Below are 26,865 nucleotides of genomic sequence, written 5' to 3' on the forward strand. Positions count from 1 at the left end.
CCAATTTAAAGTGCTGGTTTAAACGGCTCAGAACCGTAATACCTCAAGGACCACCTCTTTCCATATCAGCCTACCCAGACCCTGAGATCATCTTCTGAGGCCCTTCTTTGTGTGCCTCCTCCTTGAGAGGTTCAGAGGTTAGCAACACAAGAACAGTCCTTCTCTGCAGTGGCTCCCCGTCTGTGGAATGCTGTCCCCAGGGAAGTTTGCCTGGTGCCATCATTATACATCTTTAGGTGCCAGGCAAAAAGGTTCCTTTTTAACCAGGCCTTTGGTTGATCTGAGTTACATCCTATGCCCTTTTAAAATGTGTTTTTTGTGAGAGGGGGTATTGGGTTGTTGTTTTTATTTTTATTCGGTATTTTGTGGTTTTATATCTGGATTTGATTCTGTGAACCGCCCTGAGACCCCCAGGTATAGGGCGGTATATAAATCCAATAAATAATAATAATATGTGTGAGGATTCATGTGCACTGATAAGACGCCAGTCAGAGTCAGCTAGAGAATGATGCCACAGGATGGGAGCTTCTGTGCACTTAGAATTAAAGGCCAGGGTACTTCATAGCACATGCTCAGGCTCAGGTTTCTAGCAATGGGACTCATCTCACAGTCTTTTCACTTGCTAATCCACTCCTGGATCCCCATGAAATGTTATTTATTTCCACAGCCTCTCTTAGGGGTGGGGGAGTCTTGTTCTTATAGCCACAAGCAGCCTCCACTGGCTGGTGTACAGTATAATCATTCTCCTCCCTTCTTAGTCTCCTGGGATATCCATATTATTATTATTATTATTATTATTATTATTATTATTATTATTATAATAAAATAAGCTACATAGAGATCTAGGTGATTTGGATTGTCAATCTGCCAACAGCAAAAAAACAACAACTAAAAGAGCAACTCTGTAGAGCAATTTGCTCCAAGCCCTCCTCAGTTTTAATGTGGCTCGATCTCATCAGCTCCCAGTATCGATGTCTGATCATAGAAACCCCGCCAAATGAGGTGACATAAGAAGGGCACAGCTGAATCAAAAGCTGTGCCACCAGTCACAGTTGGGTTCTGCTCAAGTTTCATTAAAATTTTAATTGGAACCAAACTAGGCCGTCACGGAGCTCATGAGTATTTCCTGTTCATTCTGCCTTAGAATCAGATGTTCAAGGACTGGCAAATTAGCAAAGAGCATGTTTACACTCTGCTCCCCTATTACAAGAAGTGATTATTTGATAAGCAATGAACAGCAGCCAGGAAGGAATGCCAACATTTGTTGACAGCTTCGGTGATGTGTCTCGGTGATTACACCTCATTCTTCTGGGTAAAAAAAGGATCGGCAGCCTTGGGCAATTCTCCTGAAACTGATGTGTGTGACTCGGCAACTGTCCTAAATGTCAAATAAGCCTCCACATTGAAAGACAGCAAGAATTCCAGAAACCTGTGAATAATAATAATAATAATAATAATAATAATAATAATAATAACAATAATTTTTATATGCTGCCAATCTGACTGGGTTGCCTCAGCCACTCTAGGCAGCTGCCATCAGAATATTAAAAACACAATAAAACATCAGACATTAAAATCTTCTTATGCCAGATAGTTGTTTATTTCCTTGACATCTGATGGGAGGGCATTCCACAGGGTGGGCAGATGATTGTGACCACATGATTTACTAAGGGCTGGTTCACAAAATCAGGTATATCACTTTACAGTGAAAACTTGGTTCTCAAACGGCTTAGTTGATGAACAAATTGGCTCCCTAATGCCGAAAACTCCCTAATGCCGAAAACTGGGAAGTAAGTGTCCCAGATTTCAAATGTTTTTCGGAAGCTGAACATCCGACGCATCTTCTGCTTGAGTGCAGGAAGCTCCAGCAGCCAATTGGAAGCCACACCTTGGTTTTCGAAAGGCTTCAGGAGTCGAACAGACTTCCACAATGGATTAAGTTTGAGAACCAAGGTTCCACTGTATTTAGGAAGACGAGCATAGGCAATGCCTTATAGTGAATCAGACCATTGGTTCATCCTTCTCGGTTCTGCCTACACTGAGCAGCAGCAGCATTCTGTGATTTCAAATAGGAAACATCCTTGATGAGGATTGAACCTGGGATTTTCTGCATGCAAAGCAGATGCTGTGTCACTGAGCTACAGCTCTGTCCTGGGATTGTTATTGTTGTTTAGTCGTTTAGTCGTGTCCGACTCTTCATGACCCCATGGACCAAAGCACGCCAGGCACTTCTGTCTTCCACTGACTCCCACAGTTTAGTCAAACTCATGCTCATAGCTTCGAGAACACTATCCAACCATCTCATCCTCTGTCGTCCCCTTCTCCTTGTACCCTCCATCTTTCCCAACATCAGTGAGTATTGGAGTCTCAGCTTCAGGATCTGTCCTTCCAGTGAGCACTCAGGGCTGATTTCCTTCAGAATGGATAGGTTTGATCTTCTTGCAGTCCATGGGACTCTCAAGTGTCTATTCCAGCACCATAATTCAAAAGCATAAATTCTTCGGTGATCAGCCTTCTGTGCTGGGATACTGGTAGCCAAAGGTGTGAAATGGCTCCATTCTGATGCATCATGTTTGAGTTTATATGGAAGTTCTATATGTCCAGTTTGATTCATGAGGGCTCCTTTGCACGTCCAATGAAATAAGATACTTTGGGTGGGAAGAAGCCTATTGATTCAAGGAATAGGTGGCACACATGGGAATACAGAGCCAGAGGAAGAATGTAAGAATAGAGGAAATGCAATGGGAAGGAAATAAAGAGAATCATGGCAATAGCTGGGATTAAACATAGGAACACAACTTGATTAACAAAACATAAAACAATAGCTGTTACATGCCCTCCAGTTTTCTTCAGATAGAAAAGGGACATTTCTCTCTGACCAACTGACCCTCCTCTCACACACCCCATTTTTTGCCCTCCCACTATGTAGAGCATTTCCTATCTGCATAGCTGTCAACGTTTTCCTTTTTTTAAGGGAAATTCCCTTTTCCGAATAGGATTCCTTGCAAGAAAAGGGAAAAGTTGACAGCTATGCCTATCTGCCACCACCACAACACCCATGGGACGCAGAACTCATGACCCCCCACCGTCCTGAGAAAACCCCTTAATCCTGATTTCATTTCATTCTTTGGTAGATTTACAAAAAGAAAAACACACACCAATAAATGAATTTTAGAAATGCGCAAGTTTAGATACGGTCACACAAAGAATTTTGTAAATGATCAAGACCCCTTGCACTCCCCTCTATTCCCCCCATCCTAGGGTTGCCTTATTTTGGGGGGAACAAACCCAGATTGCTGAGCTTTTTTGGGGATGCCTCCCACAAAAATAGTGATTTTAAACTTTTGGTGCTGCTTCCGCTATGTTGCCATACATACAGGATTTCCCTGACATTTTGCCAATTCCCTCCCCCACGCCATTTTTACACCCGAAAACCATGACATGTCAGGAATTTTCCTGATGTATGGCAAGTCTACCTTTTCCTCCCACTCAGGGCAGCCCAGCCCTCTGACTGCTCCTCAGAGCTTGTGCACCCTGTGGGGCTGGGCCCTGGCAGTGGCAGCCTCTCCTCCTCGTCGCCTACTCTCCAGCAGCTGCTACAAGCTGCTCAAGGGAGGCAATGGAGAGGCAATAGGATGCTCACTCACAGCTGCCACTGCCACAGTCTCCACTCGAGACAAGCTCTGGCTCACCCTTCCTCCTGAGCTCAACAGCAGCAGCAACACTGGCAGGATCAAATCAGATGATGGGATGACTTTCGCAATTCCGGAACTGTCCATTGAAAATTGGGGCACTTGAATCATATGCCGTTAACAGATGTGAGCAGGAGTTGGTTAGAACCCTACTTGTGATTCAAAGGGTGGGAATAAGGCCCTCCTGAGATGGCCCCCGGGGGGTGCCACCTGCGCCGAGCAGTGAGCGTCCCAGGGGGGCGTCACCTACAGTGAGCATCTCAGGGGGGTAGGGCGTGATGTCACCCCCTTCAGGGATGACACCCAGGGCGGACCGCTGCCATCACACACCCCTTCCTCCGCCAGTGCCCCTGGCACAGCTCATTCACCCAGGATCTGCACTTGATCTGTTCACTTTGCGAGGAGAGATGCTTTTGAGCAGCCTTCCTCAAACTCGGCCCTCCAGATGTTTTGAGACTACATTTCCCATCATCCCTGACCACTGGTCCTGCTAGCTAGGGATCATGGGAGTTGTAGGCCAAAAACATCTGGAGGGCCAAGGTTGAGGAAGCCTGCTTTGAGGGAGGTTCGCCCACTAGAGCTGTCTAAAAAACAGTTGGTTGTTGTACCATACCACCAGTGCCATAGGCAGCAGTCTCTTCCTCTGAGTGTCCTGCCGTTCCTTATTTCAGCTGAGGTAGTCCTCTGAGAAACCATCTCATGCTCCCCATACTGCTAATGTGGGGTTTTTTTCATCCTCCATCTGTTGCTTCATTTACAAAAGGCCATGATGAAAAATCAACATGAGGAGTTCGCCAGGCAGCCACATTCAACCGATTATCAAATCACATAAAAACTGCCCAGTAGATGGAGCGCCCTAGGGAACGTGAAAAACATGCCAGCCCATCAGGGCTTCCATTAACAACAACAACAAAACCATTCTCATAAAGAGCTCTAGCTTCCAACTCCAATTTGCCTCTCACTGTTTCTGTTAGACATGGCAGGAACAGGGCCTGTAGAGGTCCTTTCCTGCTTCCTGCTGCAAGCCTTGAAAGCCAGTATAAAACCACATAAGACTTTGGGTGGGGGGGGGATGCAAATAGCCAACGGGGCAATCTTATCTCTAGCCAGGGAATATCAGGGCAGAATGGAGCACCAGGACCACTACCATATCTGAAGCCCTGCAGCTTGCAGTGGCTAGAGAAGAGGAATGAAATGGGCTTTCTCTGTTGTTGAGCCAGCAGTTCAAGGCTGGCTCAAATACATGAACCAAAACACAGCCATCCTTTGAAATGTGTAGTTCTCCAAATTTTGCAATGCAAATCTCCAACCTTACAATGTCTACAAAAATGCATATATGAGGGCAAAATGTGCAAAAAAAGAAGAAGTATATATTCATAGAAATAATACACAAAAATGCATTATATTAAGGCAGGGATGTCCAAAGTCCATTTCGGGGGCTAAACTGGTCCACCGGTCAGTTTCATCTGGCCCTGTGGCAGTTTATTTCTACAACTTCAATCCTAAAAAAAGCTCAACAACATTGGGGTAAAAATCATAAAAAAGCTCAACAAGTTCAACTAGGTCAACAACTTTGGTTGGCCCTTTGGTCGGTCCTCATAGCCCTTTACTTCATCAGATCTGACCCTCTTTGAAAAAAGTTTGGATACCATGTATTAAGGGAAATGGCTTGCAAAAATGTGTATGTTAGTCAAAACAACATATAAAATCCTGGGGAAACCCAGCCAGATGAAGGGGTTGTTGTTGTTGTTATCTATTAAGAGACATTCATGCTAAAATGCTGATGAATTTTCCAATATAGATAGATAGAGATAGATAGATAGATAGATAGATAGATAGATAGATAGATATAACTGCAAGTGGCTGTGGAAATGTGGAAAACTGAATTTAAGCCTGGAAAATGAGAAACTAAAATTGACAGAGTCACCTATCCCTGCATATGATCCTGCAGATCTTTGGTAAGCCCTGTTTTGCCCTACCTCTGATGAAGGTTTGGCCTCATTGAGGGGCAGTATTTCAATATGAGTAGGAAAATTACTAAATTCATGGTTTTTGAAAGGATGACATCTGACGACGGACACCAACAGCAAGCAGAGGAATCAGGAAGATGTTAGTGTACACAACCTCATGCCAATGTGGTAGTTACTGTGGGCCGTCAGCTGTGTAATATGAGGTAATGCATGTTCTTTGTACTTTTGCCCATTTACTGTATTTATTTTCCCAATTTGAACTATAAAATGGTGATTTTCTTGAGTCAAAATGAGAGTACTCCTAAACATTTTTTAAAGAAAAAAGCACTGTTAATATAATTTATTAATCACAACCTGTAAGGCATCCCAAAGTGATTTTCAATACAACAAGAGTGTATATCAAACAATGGCATATATAAAAACCGTTACGGAAGTTCCTTATATAAAAACACTTTTAAAAAAGTTGATCACATATAAAACAATTAACAACAACTATTATGTATATAAAATACACCACAAATCCATAAAAGATACAACTGGGATAACAATATCTATTTAGAAGGTTTGTTGAAAAAGGAATGTTTTCAACAGTTCCTGAAAGGATAGTAGAGATAAGGTATATCAGATATATAAGAGGAGGTCATTCCAAGGGGTAGGTGCTGCCACACTAAAGGCCCACTTTACATTGCATGGCATGGACTTCCTGATAAGTTGAGATCTGCAGGATGCCTTCTCTTGTGGGGTGCAGTGATCAGTTGGGTATCCAGGGGATGAGACAATCTTTTGAGAAACAAAGCAGTCCAGGAAAGAGTCACACGTCACTGGCTCCTTCACTGTTAAAAGGGGACCCTTTAAATGGAAGTATGGTATTTGCCCACTCATTATGGAGATGTTGTACTGGGGGAGAGAAATAAAGGGTTAAAAGGCTGACCAATAAGAAAGCCCAGGGGCGGAGCCTAACTGTGTTTAAGGCTCAACACAGGGGTTTTGGCAGTTAATTCAGTTGGTTTCTTGTGGGTGGGAGGCATAGGAGTCAGAGTGGGTTAGAGACAGAGGGGAGATAGAGAGTGAATTGGATTACAGTGTTTCAAAGTATTTAAAACTTGTTTGTGTTCACAATAAACTGGAATCTTTCTTAATACGTTACAACCTGACTGAGTCTGAATTTGTTACCGGAGAAACCTGGTTGGTGGCAGTGGAAGAGATAAACCGTGGTGGTGCAGGGTCAATAGTCTGTGGAAGGACCGGGGGCCCCATGTGAACGCCATAGGAAGTTTCAAATATGATTGTTAAACAGCTTTCAGTGCAGCTCCGGGATCACCATTTGGGAAGAGTGGGGACAGTTGCCTTGCCTCCTGCATTTCAGATCAAATTTGTTATTCTTCATTAGCCCCAGAGGCATAGTAAGGAGCAGCAGGGGGGCTGTGGCCCTGGGCACACATTTTTTAGTAGATGTAACCAGCTGCCCCCACAACAAGCACAGAGCCTGGCAGTTGATACATGGTAGCGGTTGGGTTGGTCTAGTGGGCAGGTGGATGGAGGTGTCAGGGGTGGGCAGAGGAGGAGGAGTGGTGGAGACCACCGCCCCATCTTGTCCATTCCAGGGAGGAGGAAGAGGAAGACAGTATAGAGTTACATGTTACATTAGGGGACTTAGGGAGGTCACATATCAGAGGCAGATGAGGGAGAAATTGGGAAATAATGGAAGAGGAGAATATGGCAGGGCTGGAGCAGCAGCTGGCTGACATGTTGTCACTAGAAAGCATTCCAGACTCTCCGTGTCCCAGAATCCGGCAAGCCTTAAAAGTAGGAGAGTAAAGAGTTCAAAGACTTCTTCTTTGTGGAACAGGAATTCAATAATATGAAGCAGCACCCATCATTCCTATGCTGGACCACAAAGCCATCTCCCTAGCCCCCTCACATGTCAAGCTTAGATCCTCACCATCCTCATCCAGATCATATTCCTTGTTCATTATATTCTCCTTCTTGGTTATCTTTTCAAATACAGAGAAAAAGCTGCTACAGAGTGGAGAAAGGAAGTGTGGTTGTTTGAATCAGTTACAAAGTCACACATAAAGTTAATTATTTGATGGGTACAGGGTTGTGAATGTATATCTATTGGCCTCAACTTGATGGGGTACAAACTGGCAAACCAATCTAAAACTTTTCCCCAATAGTAAAAGTTAATATAGCCCCCAAATAAAACTATTCATCTCCTGTTATGGACATCCATCTTGACAGGGCTGAGATGCAGTCTGACTGTTAACTGCTTTTGGCTTTACCAAGACTTAAAGCATATCCTCTTTGTGACATCACACCTGACATCAGATGGCCTGTTTAGGTTGGACTATCTCCATGCCAACAGCAATGACCAGTAAACCGCTGCAGCCAAGTAACCATCAGCCTGACTACCCAGTTGTTTTTATCTAGACTATTAGATGTTTATTTTTTGCTCTCACTGTCAAAGCCTGAAGAAGAGCTGTATATAATCTGAAAACCTGCTTCCACTGTTAAAGAAAACAAATTGTCAGGGACTGGGCAGAGGAGGAGCAGAAGTGGTGGAGACCACCTCCCCACCTGACCCTTCCAGGGAGGAGGAAGAGGAAGACAGCATAGATTTACAAAAGGGGACTTAGGGAGGTAGCAGCTCAGAGGCAGATGACAAGGGAATTGGGAAATCATGGGAGAGGAGGAGCAGGCAGAGCTGGAGCAGCAGCTGGCAGGCACCTTGTCACTAGAAAGCATTCCAGACCCTCCATGTCCCAAAATCCGGCGAGCCTTAAAAGTAGGAGAGCAAAGAGCTCGAAGACAGAGGGCACTTAGTGGTACCCATACAATGATTCCTAGTGACTAGCCAGCTTCCCAGCAGTAAGCAGACTCCCGTCAGTTCAAGATAGTTTTTATTACACAAACAAACATCCTGAGTGGAGCTTTACACTCCTCTCAGCAACAATAGATGCGCTAACCTGAATTTGATTTCCGCTTCGAACAGGATCTATGCCAGAACCTCGTATGTCTGCCTCTTCCCTTTCGCTCGTCTTCAAGGCATTCCCAATGCTGCGTTCGAGGGCTGAGAGTATGACTTGTCTCTTCTCCACTGTCAGTGGACAGAGTCTCTCCCCAATCTGTTGGCAGCCTATCCTCTCGTTGGCCGTTTTCCAACCCTCCCTCTTCATCTGAGCCAGGAGTGTGAAGAGAGGGCTGCGGGGTATCAGTTTTGGAAACCAGCCCTCATCAGAATCATCAGCCTGTGAACTGCTAGCTCTGAAGTTTAACCCTTATGTCTCCTCAGGAAAGCCAGCCTCTTGTTCACTTCAGAGGCTAGCCCTTCTGCTGGGTCATGGGGGGCCATGTTCCTGACAACCCATAGAGGAAATGATGATAATGAGGAATGAGGAAGTGGGGGAGATGGTGGGGGTGGAGATTCACTCTGGACAATGCCATTATCCAAGAGGCTGGGTTCTATAGCCTCTATATGGAAAGTCTGAAATAAAAAAGGAGTGTAAGAAACTTTCTACTTTCCTGGACAACCAACCGGGAGCCACTGACAGCATCCTGACAGGAGGCAGCCAGCGAGGAGCCTATTGGAGGCAGGCTCCATTCACCCTTCATGCAGACTCTGTGCATGTCCCCTGGTGGGTGCCCTCACCCCAGCTGCCCAATCCACCAGAGGGCATAACACTTGTCCTGCCCTGGACACCAGTAACTCATGCTACGCCACTGATCAGCCCTATTTGGATCGTCTCCTTGCATAATTTAAACATGTGAAGAAGGTGTAAACTGGACTTCAGCAGTGACCCCTCATCATTATCATCTTATCCATATTCAGCATGCCATCTGCAAAGGGGCCTCTAATCTGCATACTACAGATGTACTTCCCACACAGCTAGATACATAGGCAATTTTTCAAGGCAATCCTTGATGACACATAGGTTTCAGAAACTTGGGCCAAGATATATGGCACACATGTTAATTTCTATATTAGCTCAGGTAATTCTACGGATGATAACTGATACTGAAAAGTCGTGCGCATTTCAGTTACCAAACTTTAATGTAATGTATTATTATTGAAAGAAGGGTGTGGGTGGGTGAGAGACTAAGGGAAAGGAAAAGAATTACAGTTCCAAAAGAAAACAAAAAACCCTCCTGTCATTATATTTTATCCTAATAAATTTCTGGCTAAACTTTTTCTTTTTATCGTCTCCGTTAATTTGCTTCTTGCACTGTTGAGTTCTATCGCATGCCGAGTGCCGTTCCAAATATCTATTGCATTACCCTAATGTTTCCTAGGGATTATGACTCATCTTTAGTAAAAGCTGTTGCAGGCAAAAATGATGAAGAGATGAAATCAACAATTCTAATAATATATTTTTTTAAAACCCTAGCAGGAGATTTTTTTCCCTGCAGGAAAGTAAATCTAAAATTTCTTTCTCTTTAACCCTTTATCATACATTTTTATGGAAGGGTTGTGTGGAAGCTTGAGAGACTGAAGTGGTCTCAAAATTCTTTTTCCTTCCTCAAACTCCGCGAAGAGAACTTTGTGCTGGTAAGAGATAGACCATCCCACTGCCCAGTTCACAGCAGTCTATGCTAATGATTTTTATTACAGCTGTGGACAGCTTCCCTGCCCTGTGATCTTGATGAAGGACCCTCACCCAAAGTTGTACCAGGGATCACCCATCCTACTCTATAACAGAATTACTGTTTTGTTTTTTTAGGAAACTGATCTAAGGAGTCTGGATAGCTCAGTTGGTTAGAGTGTGGTGCTGATAATGCCAAGGTTGCAGGTTTGATCCCCATATGGGACAGCTGCCTATTCCTGCATTTCAAGGGGTTGGACAGGGGTGGGCAACTCCCAAGAGACTGCAATCTACTTCCAGAATTAAAATCTGGCAGGGATCTACATCCTCCCCCTTTTTTAAGGGGTTCAGCTCTAAGTTGTTGAGCTTTCTGGAAAGAAGAAAGCCCCCCCTTTTTAGGGGTTCAGCTCAAAGTTGAGCTGTTTTGGAAGGAGGAAAGCCCCCTTTTTTGGGGGGGGGGGGTTAAGGTACAGGAAGGAAGTTCTGTTTTTTGGGGGGAGGGAGGCAAGGGAAGTTGGAGTTAAGTCACTCACAAACACATCACTATGGATGAAAACAGCCACACAGAGGAAGCCCCATCTTACCTTCCTGTAGGGCAGGATGAGGAGGTGGGGAAGGAGTCAGATATACCGACGCAGAGGAAATGGAGCCAGAGATCAACCACGATCTACCAAAACATCGCGGGGATTTACTGTACCAGTAGATCACGATCGACCTATTGGACATCCCTGGACTAGAAGATACTCAGAGTCCCTTCCAACTCTACAACTCTATGAAACTGTTATCTATGAAACCCTAATCAGACATTTGGTGGAAGGGGGAAGAAGATGCCAATTTTCCTCTCCCTTCCCAGACTTCCTGCAAGAGGATTTGCAAAAGAGTGCCCAATAGCAGTTGAGTGAAGGATTTAATTCTTTGGGGTGCTGCTTCAAGGGTGGGGCACTGAGCCAAAATAAAATGATAAACTGCAACTTACTGATTTAAATTATTGTGGCGATCACACAGGGTCCCCGGACGTTTAATGGTCTATTGATCCCTGTGCCACCACTGTGCTCGCTTCCCCGCTGCCACCAACCCGTTACCCTCTGGTAAAACACTGAGTCCAGACACTTGTTAAAAGTGAACCAAAAAAAGAAGAAGTTTATTTTACAAACGTTAACAAGTTTATGGTTTCTCAGATAATATTCCTGTCAGTATCTTAACTTTAGTTTCTTTACTGGCCTATACCTTCCTAATACCTTCTGACTGATTATCTCAACTGTTTGACTGAATCCTCTTTACAAATTCTCTCACTCTCTCACACCAGCCCAGCCCAACCCACAGACTTATCTTCTCTGTCTCTTCTAACTCCAGACTGTCTTCTCAACCACCCTAACTCTAACTCCCCACCCAAAACCTCTATGCTTAAACCTTATACACAGTTAACTCTGCCCCCTGGGTTCCCATTGGTTAGTCATTTTACAATTAGTTAACCCTTTCCTTATGAACCCAGTATGATGTCACACACCTAGGAGGCCAAACACCACAATAATATAATTGATAAGTTTGCATCTCAAAGAGCTAAAAATAATAATGTAACATTAAAAAGCACGAAAGGAGGATGGCTGTGTTTCAGTTCGTGTATTGTTTCAGAAAGTGCAAATTACCATATTTACGTGCATCTAATGTGCCATCAAATTGAATGCACACCTCAATTTTCAAAACCTTGAAACCCAAAAACTATTTGCTGGTGAATGTAAATGCACCATCAAATCTAATGTGCACCCTAATTTTCACAACGTAATTTGGCCCCAAAAGCGTGTTCGTTATATTCGAGTAAATATGGTTGCTAAATTCGCGTTTCAATGTGAACTGAGTCAAATTTCTCCCCTATCCTTAGTTATAAGCTTGTGGGGTTAAAAGGTCATTCTTTCTTGAAGTTGTTGTCTTCTTGGTTCCTGAGCTTTCTGGTCAGTTTTGCCATTTCGATGTTTTCCATCATCTTAATTGGCCATTCCTCTCTTGTGGGGATTTTGTCTACTTTCCATCTCTGGGCCAATAGGATCATTGCAGCTGTTGTCACATACATTAAAAGTCTTTTCTGCTCCTTTGGAATGTCGGTACCTATAATTCCTAATAGAAAAGCTTCTGGGTTTTTTTGTTTTGTTTTTAAAACATTTTTTTTCCAATTCATTATATATCATTTCACAGAAAGCTTTCATTACCTTACATGACCACCACATATGATAGAAGGTACCTTCTTTCTCTCTACATTTCCAGCAGGTATTTATACTTGTCTTATACGTTTCCACTAACTTACTGGGAGTCAAATAGGACACCTACTATCTAAAATGGATTTCAAGGACTGTTCTATGCAGTTTTGCTCATTTCAAGGCCTATCAAGGGCCTTTTCCCCCCCAGCTAGAACTCACCAGAACTCAGGTAGGCACCATTGCCGTTATAAGAGAACAAGGGAGGCGTTCATGGCGAGTTCCGGCACCTCTTTTTTTCTAGAAAAATAGCACTGGGCATATCTAATGAAAATATAAAGCTTAACTAATTTCAGATACTTGAGGGGAGTTGTTCTATTTACACCAAATAATAGGCTGTCACTTTTAGCCCTTACTTTTTTTCAGGGGTGGGGTAGAAGAAGAAAGGATAGCACTGATCAGCGTTCCTTCTGCTGCCAGAATCCTCTTGGAACTGCCAATAAACCATTGCACCTTGAAAAGCACTGCATTTTTTATAATACTTTTGGTAACCAGGATTGTTTTTAATAGACCTGGGCAACCCCGTTGAGAAAACCTGCTGCTTTGCAAGTAGATGTTTCTTGATGTGCCTTAGGATTCTAACCTAATTAAAACTCAAGAGGATTTGTAAAGTCAGAAAGATGCAAAACTCCCAATAAATTAATGGGAGAATATTTATGCATGAGAAAAACAAGAATAACGAAGGAAATAGGTCATTTTGAAAATGCATCCAGGGATAAGGAGAGAATGAGTCCTAGTTTATGATTGATGGATGGAGAGATGTCATCCATTATCATTTTGAAAACACAGTGGATACAGTTTACATCCTTATCTCTTGTTACAAATCAACTCATTATTTGGGGGTCTTTGTAACTGAGCATAGTTTCCTAAAGATCAAGAATTTCTCATTTCCCATTCCAGTAACATATCATTTTTCTTACCATCTTTTCGAGATATGACTCGATCAATTATTTTCATTTCTGAAAACAAAAAGAACAAAGGAGGTCAGATAATTGGGAATTATTATTGTGCTAGGTAAGTTTGTTTTGCTATTCTTTATGTAACTTTAAAGGTATTTATTTTAAAGAATCTCTCATTTTTGTTGAATCCTCAGCAAAAATGGATATCATTGGTATTATTATTCTACAGTGCCCTTTGAGATCCTAAAACCCGGAACTTCAAAGTGCAACCTTGCCTGCCTTTGTAATGATGTCAGGTGATTGACAGGTCGGTGGCCCCATCCACCTGTCAGATTTAATCCTGCCCAACAGCCAGAAAAGGTTTCTCATCCCTGACCTAAAAGGGATGGTGGGCTCTCCTTCATTGGTGATTTTCATGGACTGGATAGCCATCTGGGTTTTTGCAAGTATAGATTTCCTTCATTGAAGTGGGTGTTGGACCCAGCCTTAAACGCTATGATTCTGTGATGATTGCACAATCTGCTAGTAATGACTCTGGTGTCAAGGAGAAGAAACAATTTCTCTCCCATTCCAGCATTATCCCTGAGAGCAAGTGAGTTTCTTCTATGTCACTGAATGGCTGCCTGTTTTAAGGAAGAGATCCTAGCTATAAAGTTAATCCAAACACTATGAAAAGCTAATAGACGATAGAGAATCTATCTTCCCACATTAAGGGAAGATAAGAACATTCTTTGAAACACTAGCAAAAAGTTCAGAAACCTCAATAAGAGGATGTTAAATATATTAGAAACAGAAAGCTTGCCAGATCATTACTAGAGCCATTGTACTTTCAAGGTGAAAGAGATGCAGTCAAGGAAGAAAGATACTGCTGAGAAGCTAAATGAATTATTTGCATCTGTCTTCATGAAGAGGGCAACTGGAAGAATAAAACTGTATCAACTTACAAGTGAGTGTTTCTTTTCTAAAGTAGTTCTAAAAGAGGTTGCAAAGGAAAAAGGCGAGCAAGAACCAATTTTCAGTCAGGCCTGAAACTATCAAATTAATATGAGCACCTCCAACTTTGCATAGTGTAGAATAGAATAGAGCATAGAAGCATGTCTGAACAGACCCTGGAAATCAACTGTGTACACCCAAGGCACAGTGATCTGGAGCCTTGGGACCGCATGTTTATCAAAATATCTCCCTGCTGTGCCAAAACTATGCAAATGTCATATTTCTCTGGGGATCAACCGTGGGGCTTTGAAGGGAAGTGGGAGGCAGGTCTGATATGGCCCCTTGGGTGATACTTCTGACGTGAGATGCATAATATGAAACAATGTCATTAGCAAATATTAACTTACAGTCAAATACAATATCTGAAGCCATTTGCAATTCAATCTGCAGATTATTTCCTCCATCATTCCTGGAAGCATTTTAAGTGCACAACCTCATTATTGCATTATCTGCATTTTATGTCTCAGCATTCTTAACAGTCATGAACTTTTGCCTTAATTCCATTCAGATTATTTTCTATCATGGAAGAGCAAATAACAAACAACGGTGCATTCTAGTGAAGTTGTTAGATTGATTTTCCTGTAAATATTTTTGTGAGCGTGCATCAATTTTCATCGATTGCTTTGCTTTGCATTCTAAATCTCTTCATGGAAAAAAACCAAACCAAAGCCAAGAACATGACATTTTATAACTTTCCAGCTAGTACCCATACAGGGGCAGCTGAATTCATAAAGAAATAAGGTAAATACAGATATATTTATTATTATTATTATTATTATTATTATTATTATTATTATTATTATTATTATTTTAAGTGTCCACTGTCCAAACTCTCAGGTCTCTTCTAGTTTCTTCATTGGGGACTGAAATCCCAACCTGTCCCAAACTGAATTTTTCCATCCCAAAGAATTCCCTACTAATGATTGAAGCTTCATCAGTCTTCTGTATCTCCTTATAGCAACGGACTTCCCCTGTCTTATCGAGGGCAATGTTGTAAACCACCCACGCTCTATGCAACTTAACAAACTGTTAAGCTCCAAATATCAGGACTATCAACTAAGGATGTGTGTGTGTGGAATTCATTTGCTCTGCTTTTCACGGCATATTGCTCTGATCCAATGCTCCTAAACTTGCTTGTAGATCAGTACTAGGGATGAGAAATATATCAACATACTGTCCAAAACCGGTTTGAAATCCATATCTTAATATTGGCTTCATAATTTTGACCTGGCAATATGTTGCGAATAATGATGTATGTTAGGGCTGGGTGATATATGCATAAAATATGCATTTCAAATAAAGATGCACAATTCATATTTTACTGTTGAATGTATTGAAAAGCTTTTAAAAGTGCATATGTGTCAGGGGTTCAGGAGCAGAGGCACAGGAGAGGGAGGAAATAGAGAGCGAGGGGGAGGAGTCCGAAGGAAATGTCAGCGATGACAGCAATCAGAGGTCTCTGAGTCTTTCCAGTGAATCGGAAGATTCACAGAAAGAGGCCCCCATGGTCAGGGCAAGGGGGGTGCCGAGGGGGACACCCCAGGAAGAAGGGGCCAGGGGGGACTCAGAGAGCAGCAGTTGGAAATCTGGACCAGCGTCCACACCAGAGTGGAGTAGAGGGGAGGAGTCCCAGGCATCGGGATCAGGCAGCGCGCTGACAGCGGGAGGACATGAGGCAGGAGTGGCCACGCCTCCATCGGAGAGCGAGGAAACGGTCGAGAGGAAGGTGGAAGGCTGCGCGCGCGCGCCAAGTTCAAATGTACAGGAGGGGGCAGCAGTTGGCAGCCCGGATAGGGAGCCAGGTCCTAAAGCCCGCCGAAGAGAGAGGGAGGAGTCAGGGGGGTCCACGTCTGCGTCGGAGGAATCCAGGAAGGAAGGGACCCCGGGGGGTAGCAGGACCCAGAGGAGAAAGGAGAGACGGAAGAGGTGGAGTAAGGCTAGAGTCTTAAACTGGTGTACAGGGGGCGGGGATTCAGATGGAGCTTCGCCGGTCTAGACCCTAGACGTAGAGCTGGGGCGCTGAGGCTTGGAAATGGAAACTATACTTCAATAAAGACTTTGTTACATTACTACCGGCTAGCGTTGGTCCTCTGTGAGCTGGGACCAGGAGCCAGCTCTGACAATATGTTATATTAAGAAGTGCACACAGTGGGATGCAATGGCACACAAAGTGAGAGAATGAGATAGACCTGGGACTGAGTGGCAGAGAGACCGAAACAGGATAAAATTAAAAGCTTGTCCCATCTCTGTTGTCAAACTGCTTCCTTCTATCTCCTTTGAAATAAACAGGGCAAGGAATCTTTCTTCTGCCTTTTCTTAGAAACACAGAGTTGCCTTGCACCTGACCTGACTATTTGAAGCATCTAAACCAGCGCTTTCTAGACAAAACTGAGCTACATTTCTCTCTCTCTCTCTCTCTCTCTCATATCATCTATCTATCTAGAAAAATAGGGGTGGTTGGCTTTTGCTGCCCAACTCCCCAAGCGACTGAGTCCCCTAAGCCCGTGATAGGTCAGAGATGCGTGGATAAGAGCAGGATGCAGTGAAAGCAAGGCAGTTATTTATTTTTCTGTTCCCTTCCCTCCTAGCAAGGATCTCAAATATAGAATAAATATAATTGCACAACATAAACACACATACATAATTATATAAGCCACATGTCTAAAATAGTACAGGAGAACAATCCAAAAGCCATCTTGGCTCTCCTAAATATTTCCTCTGCCTCCTTAATCCCTCTTCCCTGTGAACACGTAGGTTAGATAGCAATCAGGGGAAGATCCAGAAGGGATTCCTATCCTATATCTATGAACCCCCGTCTGTATTAATTGTCATTGTTTGCCCAGATGCTCTGCATTGGGGAATGTTTGACAGGCATCCCAATTGTCTTATCAAATGCTAATGTTTTGCATAAACTGTGTCAGGAACTACATGAAACTTGCTAAATCCTCAGGAATATCACACCTTGGCCTGCCTGAGCCACAGTAATGTGTGATGTAATTTCAGACTGTTTGTAGCGGGGATGTCCTCCTTTCTCTATGCCAAAATGCAAACCCTTAAAAGAGGTTTTTTTTCTTGGTTCTGGGTCCTATAATGTTATCTATCTATCATTTGATTTACATCGCACTCTTAATCCCTGGGTGCCAATCATCCACATTAAAGCACACACTCTAAAACAGTATAAAGCAGTTACAGCCAAACTTCAGTTCCCAAACACCTCCGTAATCGTATGTTTTGGTTCCTGATTGCCAAAAACCCGGAAGTAAATGCTCCGGTTTTCAAACATGTTTCGGAACCCGAATGTCCAACGTGGTTTCCACTTGAGTGCAAGAAGCTCTTGCAACCAATTGGAAGCCGCGCCTCAGTTGTTGAATGTTTTGGAAGTCAAACGGGCTTCTGGAACAGATTACGTTCAACAACCGAGGTTTGACTGTACAATTAAAGGCATTCCAAAATGGATTTTGGATGAACCAGCAATACAAAATGGTTTCATACTCCACACACACACACATACACACACACTGAGATATTTTGTTTGAAATATCCCAGTGTGCTTTTATGTGCCAAATCGGAGCAGAAACATTGACTTCCCAAGCACTCTGTTCATTATGGCAGAGCTGACCTTTTTGAACTGGGATGATGAAGTTGTTTAAGGCTGACTAGGCCAGCAATCCTTCCTGCATTCTTTCACTCTAGTGATTAAAACACTGCTGGCAATGGAAATAAACCCAGGATGGAATGCATGCAACGAACAGGTGGAAAAAATAAAAGTGGATAATTTCCTAGTAGCTATCATGTCATGATTGCAAGAATTATCTGGCATTTATTGCATTTTGATGCAAAAATTGTAAGGGGATTCCAAAAATTAATTTGGGTGTTTTGTTTTTTATGTTATGCATTTTTATATTGTCAACCACCCCGTGTTCCTCAGATGAAGGGTGGCGTAGACATTTAATAAATAAAATAAAAATAAATCATGCAAAGTTCTTAAAAGTCCAAGGTAGGACTTTTTATCCGTATATATATTAGCAGCACTCCATCCTTATGCAGATCCATGGATATTTATAGCAGAAGTGTAATGCGGTTTTTCAAGAAGTGCTAAAAAGCTAGATTTCTACAGTCTACCCTGAAGCAGTAGAAGGCTTCTCCCCTTGTCAAAACTCTGCTGAATTTAACACCTGGTGATTGGTACTGTGTTCTTGTTGTCAGTCACCAAATGGAGAAAGCTGTTAAGTGCTAATGGGGAAGGGAAGCCTAGAATACACAGTGCTGCATTCTAAAGAAAAAATAATTTAGTTTCCGGGCGTATCACTGTGAGCTGGGAATAAATGTCACCCTTAGAAGTGATAGCTCTACGAATATCCAACAATGATAATACCTCTTTTTTGTGTGTGCTATTAGGGCTCTACTTGGAAAATGATTACTTAAAAAAGCCCGTAACATTCTGCACACTCCCAGCCAAAGAACTGCAGATTATTCCTCATTTAGAACATTTTATACGCATAGATTAGAGAGATGTGAAAAGTTCCATGGCAACTTTTTGTTGCTATTTATTATCTTTATTTCTATCCTACTGATAAGTACTTTTTTATAAAAAAAAAGCAAACAAAGAGACTTCCAATTATGAAAATGGTTATACAAATGCTAGAATTATAGTTGATAAACTAAACCCAACAGTGCCTTCATTTCCATGCCTGCTTTTAAAAAGGGGGAGAGGTAAGTGAACCTGAGCATGTACAGTAGTGCCTCGCAAGACGAAAAGAATCCATTCCATGAGTCTCTTCGTCTAGCGGTTTTTTCGTCTTGCGAAGCAAGCCCATTAGCGGATTAGCGGATTAGCGCTATTAGCGGTTTAGCGGCTATTAGCAGCTATTAAAGGTTTAAGGGATTAGCTGCTAAAAGGCTATTAGCATCTTAGTGCCTTAGAAAAAGGGCGTGGGGAGCGGAAAAAACCCCCCAGGAATCGCAAGACATTTTCGTCTTGCAAAGCAAGCCCATAGAGAAATTCGTCCTGCGAAGCACCTCCAAAACGGAAAACCCTTTCGTCTAGCGGGTTTTCCGACTTGCGAGGCATTTGTCTTGTGGGGCACCACTGTAATTTCATTGTGTACATTTGTTTTTTAAACTCTTGTTGATTTCTGTCTTTTTCTGGTAATTTTATTATTTCTATTGGATTTTTTTTTTTTAAGTCTCTGTCTATTTCTATTTTTAATGAATATTGCATGCTATTTTATGTCGACCACTTAGAGCAGGTGTGGGGAATCTCTGGCCCTTCAGATGTGCTGAACCACACCTTCTTTCATCCCTGGCCATTAGCCACACTGACTGGGGTTGATGAGAACATACCCTCCAACATTCCTCAGGTGAACATAGGGACATTGTTCACTCCACCCTAACTGACCCTCCTCAATCCCCACTTGTGCCCTCCACCATTCTAAGAAAACCCCTTAATCCCAGTTTTATTTCAATTTGTGGTAGATTTACAAAAAAGAAAAACATACACAAATAAATAAATTTTAGAAAGGGGCAAAATTAGACACAGGCACACAAAGACACACAGGCACACAAAGGGACGCGGGTGGCGCTGTGGGTTAAACCACAGAGCCTAGGACTTGCCAATCAGAAGGTTGGCGGTTCGAATCCCCGCAATGGGTGAGCTCCCGTTGCTCGGTCCCTGCTCCTGCCAACCTAGCAGTTCAAAAGCATGTCAAAGTGCAAGTAGATAAATAGGTACCGCTCCGGCGGGGAGGTAAACGGCCTTTCCGTGAGCTGCTCTGGCTCGCCAGAAGCGGCTTAGTCATGCTGGCCACATGACCCAGAAGCTAATAAAGGTTGGCCAATAAAGCGAGATGAGCGCCGCAACCCCAGAGTCGGCCATGACTGGACCTAATGGTCAGGGGTCCCTTTACCTTTACCTTTTACACAAAGCATTAAAAAAAAAAAATCAAGATTCCTTGTGCTCCACTCTGCTCCCACTTTCTTCCCACCTAGGTTGATATTGCTCCTCAGGAGAACTGGTTAGCTTCCTGATCTGGTTAGCTTCCTGATTTTGCACACAGTGTGCCAAGTTACAAGCTCCTCAGGCCACGGGCAGGGCCTATGTGGGGAGGGACTGTGGCCTAGTGCTAGCTTACCTGCCTTGCATGTACCCTCAGGATCAGGTGAAGGGGTAGATGATGTCAGTGATGAGGACAAGTTTGTGATGGACCATACAAAGGACCAAACAGAGCTGGCCTGTGTTCTCCATCTCCAAATCCCCACAGTCAGCAGCTAGCGTTTGAAGCTGAGGATCCAACTGAACTGTAGTAGGCAGGAGTTTCTTCTCTGTTGGTTTGAAAAAGACAGAAACTCTTCTAGTTTTTATTTCAACCCTGGCCAATCCACAAACTCCATACTGCTTGCTAATCACCGATGTGGCACAATTTCCTTTTGGTGCCCAAATAGGACCCTGGGACCTGACCTATAATGATCCTTGGCAAGCAGCCAGCCTGATGAGCAGTGAAAGACTCTGTTAGTTCCAAGTTAGTTTTTATTTACAAGAAAACACATCCAGAGTGGGGCTTCCTGTTTCCTCTCACTTACGCTAGTTGCCCTAGTCTGACTCAGAATTCTGCTTCCAGCAGGAATGACGCCAGAACCCTTTCTTCGCACCCCTCCCTTTCTGCAAGGCACAGAGTTTTTCCAATCTCCCACTACAGGGACTAAAAACTTGGCCTGTCTCATTCCCAGAGCTTTCTGTCCCAGTCTTATCTGATAGTTGCCTAGCCACGCTTTAGCCGGCATCCAAATCCTCCTCTGTGGGGGGCTGTGGGTTGCTCCGCCTGAAGACTAAATCTTCCCCCTCATCTACAGATTCAGTCTCTAGTTCACTACCCGAGACTGCTCTTTCTGCTACGCTATGGGGAGTCACGTTCCTGACATGACCATCCTCACTAGGCTAGACCAGCTGCAGGATAAAGCAGACCCTCCAAGTATCCTTATTTTCCAGAGAGAGTCCCGGATTTACAGAACCATTCCAGTCTTCCTTCAAAGCCAGCGTGGCACATGAGGCTGGGCCTCAATGGCAGCAGCCTCTCTTCCTCCTTGCCTGCTCTCCTACAAGCTGCCCACGTGTCAGAACAGGAGTCTCTGGCAGGCAAGACAGAGACTGGAACAGTGGAAGAACAGCGAGAATTCCTAAGAGATGGGGAGGAAACAATTAGCCCCAGGAATTTGATCTTAGTACACACAGAAGGGGGGACGTAACTCAGAGAGAAGAAAGACAGTTGCAGAGCACTGAGAGCGAAACAGACACAGAGCGACTGGAAATGATCTCTGCCAAATCTCATCGAGCTATAAAAGTTCATGAGAGATGTGAAAAAAGAGCGGGAGAGATGGTAGGGGCTTGTCTGTTGGAGGAAGGGGTGGAGCTCAGACTCGGCAACATCAAACTTGGGGGAAGACTGAGCTCCACAGTGATTTATGAGTTTGAGCAATAAATCTGAGATAATTACTGTCGGAGTTGTCTCACTTCTCTGGGGGAGACCCAAGCCATTACACCATGGGGGGAGGTCAGCAGTGGCAGCCCAGAGAAGCCATGGAGAGGCAATGGGATGCCTCTCATGCAGCAACAGCTACTCAGGAAAAATGTTGGCTCATCCTCTTCTCTGAGCTCAGCTGTGGCAGCACCGTTGAGGGAAATAGGGACATTCCAGGATCTAATCAGAAGCCAGGATGGCTTTCGTAATTCCGGGGCTGTCCCTGGAAAATCATGACACCTAGGTTACCAATAAGAGTTGTAGCTCAGCAGCAGAGATTTAGGAAGCAATCCTATAGCAACATCTGCTGGGGTGAGCAGGATAGGATTTAGTAGATCTCAGGCTGGTGAAGGAGATTCCTGGCATACTTGGGCTATACCACCTTAGCTCCCTCATCCTTGTCTCAGCCAGAGGATATTCCCAAACCATGAGCTGGCTTTTATGGTTGTGAATAATATCAAAGGCTGCTAAGGGACCAGGCAATATTTTCCTCCATTGACTAATAAGGGTCATCCATCAAAGCAACAAATTTTCGGTTTCAAAACCAAACTGGAAAGGCAGGAATAGCTGTTTTTTGATACCATTATCTGACAGCATCAGACTGTTATAATTTAAGTAGCAACTACAGTGGTACCTTTGTTTTTGAATTTAATCCATTCTGGGAGTCCATTCAACTTGAAACCATTCGAAAACCAAGATGTGGCTTCTGATTGGCTGCAGGAGCTTCCTGCACTCAAGCGGAAGTCGCGTCAGATGTCCGGCTTCTGAAAAATGTCCACAAAGCAGAACACTTACTTCCGGGTTTGCGGTGTTCGGGAGCTGATTTGTTCAACAACTAAGCTGTTCAAGAACCAAGGCACCACTGTATTTTATTTTCAGAGGATGGAACCCGATGGGGTGTTGTGGCTCAGGCAGTAGAGATGACTACCTATTGCACCATATGCTGGGATAACCTGCATATACTAGTATGAATCAGCATCTGAGCTACTAGAGACCAGGTACTTGAACACAGAATGGCTCAGCTGACCTGCACAAAGACCCAGTCAAAGGCAATCAATCATCCTGGCAAGCAAGAGTCCTTATCAGAGTTCAGGCCTCTCCCTATTTCGCCTATGGGCTTTTATTCTGTTGCAGACTACCTTAGTAAGGGGAGCTTTCATCTTAAAGAGTCAGAAATCATCTGGGCTGCTGGATTCTTCTGCAGAAGATACGGATGGGCCTTTCATCCAAGGTGCATTGCCGTGAGCATAGTATATTGTGAGCATCTAACAAAATTTGATGAATGGAGAAAAGAAAAGGGCCTTGATAATGATAGATGAGGAACTGTGCTCAGATAGAGCTGTGACCACAAAGATCTTGCCTGCAAGAATATCTGCTTTGGTTGAAAATGCCCATCTCAATCTGCTGATTTACCCTTGTTCTTTCAAAATAGAAAGTGCTGGATAAACCATTAATCCTTCCTAAGATGCAGAGGGCTTTTATTGGGTCTTTGCAATCAATTTGTATTGATGCACTGTAAGTGATCAAAGCCAATATGCTAATTGTCAAAATGTTACAGGGGCATTCTGTATGCACAAGTGATGAAGACACAAATCCTGTATTACACCGGATGCTTACAGTCATGTAGATCACGTCATTGTAAGCCCAACTTACTTCAGAGGCCATCTGCAGTACTTCATAATTAGAGGGTAGACTTATTTATTGCGGGAAAAGCAAAAGACTAAGTCCAATCCATTTGCTAAATGTTGCATCGGCACATGAGTCATTGAAATGAATGGGAGATGCCACTTCACAGTGAAAGGCTTTAATCTCTTTAGAGAAAGACATGTCTAGTTCTGTGTTTGTTCAGCACTTATCATTAAGTGGCTCACATAATATAAAGGCAATAGACTGTTCCTGCCCTGAAAAGCTAAGTATGTAATTAAAATGCAAATTCTAGTCTATGAGTCTGTATGCAACAGTTATATAGTGCAGGCTGGTATGACCCACTAAGTCAAAAGTAGTTCACCTGTTATGTATGCAACCTGCCAAGGAAATGACAGTTGTCCCTCTATCCCAACACACTTTCGTAGTCCACTTTTGTAGACTGCTAGGGTTGGGGGATATTGAGCAGAAAAAATGAATGTGTTTCTTTCTCTTGACCCCTACTTTCCACAAACACATACTTTTTGTTGTTTAGTCATTTAGTCGAGTCTGACTCTTCGTGACCCCATGGACAAGAGCATGCCAGGCACCCCTGTCTTCCACTTCCTCCCGCAGTTTGGTCAAACTCATGTTGGTAAGTTTGAGAACACTATCCAACCATCTCGTCCTCTCTCGTCCCCTTCTCCTTGTGCCCTCAATCTTTCCCAACACCAGGGTCTTTTCCAGGAAGACTTCTCTTCTCCATGAGGTGGCCAAAGTATTGGAGCCTCAGCTTCAGGATCTGTCCTTCCAGTGAGCACTCAGGGCTGATTTCCTTAAGAATGGAGAGGTTTGATCTTGTTGCAGTCCATGGGACTCTCAAGAGTCTCCTCCAGCACCATAATTCAAAAGCATCAATTCTTTGGTGATCAGCCTTCTTTATGGTCCAGCTCTCACTTCCATACATCACTACTGGGAAAACCATAGCTTTAACTATACAGACCTTTGTTGGCAAGGTTATGTCTCTGCTTTTTAAGATGCTGTCTAGGTTTGTCATTGCTTTTCTCCCAAGAAGCAGGCGTCTTTTAATTTCGTGGCTGCTGTCACCATCTGCAGTGATCATGGAGCCCAAGAAAGTAAAATCTCTCACTGCCTCCATTTCTTCCCCTTCTATTTTCCAGGAGGTGATGGGACCAGTAGCCATGATCTTCGTTTTTTTTTTTTTGATGTTGAGCTTGCTAAATCATGCATGCATACCCCTCCAACTAAGGATGTCCTATTCCATTATGATGATTTTATTTATACCCTGCCCCAGCCACTCTGGGTGCCTTCCAACATACATAAAAACCAAATTAAACATTAAAAATAATTCCGTATACAGGGCTGCCTACGGATGGCTCAGATAACTCCATACCCTCCAGCATTTCTCTGATGAGAATAAAGATGTCCTAAGGAAAAGCGGGACATTCCGGGATCAAATCAGAAACCAGGATGACTTCTGTAAATGTGGGACTGACCCTGGAAAATAGGAATACTTGGAGGGTCTGTGCATGTCATCATAAAGCATAGAAATCCAACATAAATGGATGATGACATATATTTGGTGGGTTCCAGATTCTCCAAATCCAGAATAAAGTGTTCTGCTTGCACATGGGAAATTTTAGGAACTGGGTAGGGCTCTTAATTTAGTTTTGTATAATGACGAGTACATGCTACCCATGTATTAGATGTAAAAAAAACCACCCCAAAATGAAACAGTAACCTGTGGCATGCTGAAAGAAAGTCACAGGTAACACTGAAGTAGGTGTGAGTGCAATTCAAGATCCTAAAATTTGCATTTCTGTATGCATTTTAACCTAAAAATACACATTTTCCTATAAAATTTGATACTGTTTCTTCAGCCACGAGCTGTATCACAAGATCCGTAGAAATATGCAGATTGAAGGATCACAGCATACCAATCCGCATATAAGTCCAGGGAATGTAAATCATATTGGTTTGTTTTAAAATGAGGGGAAAAAAACCCCTGAGCATGAAATGATATGGCTACCTGGAGCAGAAATTTCAACAAAAAGATATAAACTCTCTTCTTTCCCAAGTATAGCTACATTCTGCAAAATGGAGTGAAACTCATCATTAAGGATAGGGCAGCAATTCTCCTCAGAGAAAACGTAATCGAAGAGCCAGCAAAGAAAAGCCTCTTAGAAGGAACCAGAGCAATATTACTCTTCTCATCACTTTTATAGGAAATTTAGCAGAGCAGCAATGAAGAAAAAAGTGGGGATTCACCATTTGTTTTTATTCAGAGGGATTTCTTCCAGTTTTTAGTTCTCCCCCAACCAAGTGTTGTGTAAGACATACTTAGACCCAATTCTGATTCTGGCAAGAAGAATTTGTTCCTCTTTTAAAATCAATCCCAACAATTTTGAGAGGGTATTCATTTGCCTTTGGTATAGAAGATATAAAATGCAATTTGGAAAACAGTAATTGTTTTGAACCCAAAGCTTTATACAGCTGTTGATTTTTTTTAATTGTAAAAAATCCACATTTTCATGAGATTTGGTTCGTATGCAACTAAATGTAGGAGAGTTCCAAAGAATCATTGAATCTAATTATAATGATTTGATCTGGTTAAACAATATTATGCCTTTGGCAGGAGATTCATTTTAAGGCTTGGCAGAAATGCTAACATTTGGGCTAGATTTCATGTAGAATTCTTTAATGCTAAATCGAATTGAAGATGCACTGTGCTCAAAATAGCTGCTAAAAAGGCAGAGAGGAACCTTGAGGGAAAGAAAATTGAACAAGGGCCATTGCCTCCGATGATGCATTGTTTGTGTCACTATATTTTTTTAAAAAAAGTTATACACAGTTTTATTTATTTTTTAATGGCTATAACTGAAATTTCACCACAGGGGCTAGTAAAATACTGCTTTCTCTCTCTATCTTTCAGTGCATTCCTGCCATTAGTTGGAGCAGGAAGTTGGTGTGCTTCCTGTTCCTGATCCAGACTGGGGGGGGGGGGGAGAAACCTGCTTTGGATGAGTGAAGTTATTAGATCAAGAATTTAATCCATGGTATATGAGAACTTAATGTACTGTGGCTGAAATCTGAGTGAACAAATAGGACAGTGCCCTAGGCTATAGACTCTGAAGGATGCAGCAGAATACTAGAATTCCTACAGAGCCCCACATCTACCTAAGTGACTTGGTGACACTCTTACTCTTTTGCTAAAGAGGCCTGAAACTCTTCTCACATACCCTCCAAATGTCCCTATTTTCCAGGGACAGTCCTGATTTAGAGAAGTCGTCCTGGTTTCTAATTTGATCCTGGAATGTCTGACTT

General features: G+C 43.0%; 1 long non-coding RNA gene across 1 annotated transcript in view; it reads right to left on the bottom strand.

The window, feature by feature from the left end:
• LOC310681669 overlaps window positions 1-26,865 on the bottom strand; it is a 63,731-nt gene that overhangs the window by 16,932 nt on the left and 19,934 nt on the right. Inside the window, exon 2 of the long non-coding RNA XR_014513483.1 lies at window positions 4,306-4,440. This is a non-coding gene — a long non-coding RNA (uncharacterized lncRNA). The remainder of the gene's footprint in view (window positions 1-4,305; window positions 4,441-26,865) is intronic.

Source organism: Podarcis tiliguerta (genome assembly GCF_965153285.1).
Source record: "Podarcis tiliguerta genome assembly, chromosome: 7".
Classification (NCBI taxonomy): Eukaryota; Metazoa; Chordata; class Lepidosauria; order Squamata; family Lacertidae; genus Podarcis; species Podarcis tiliguerta.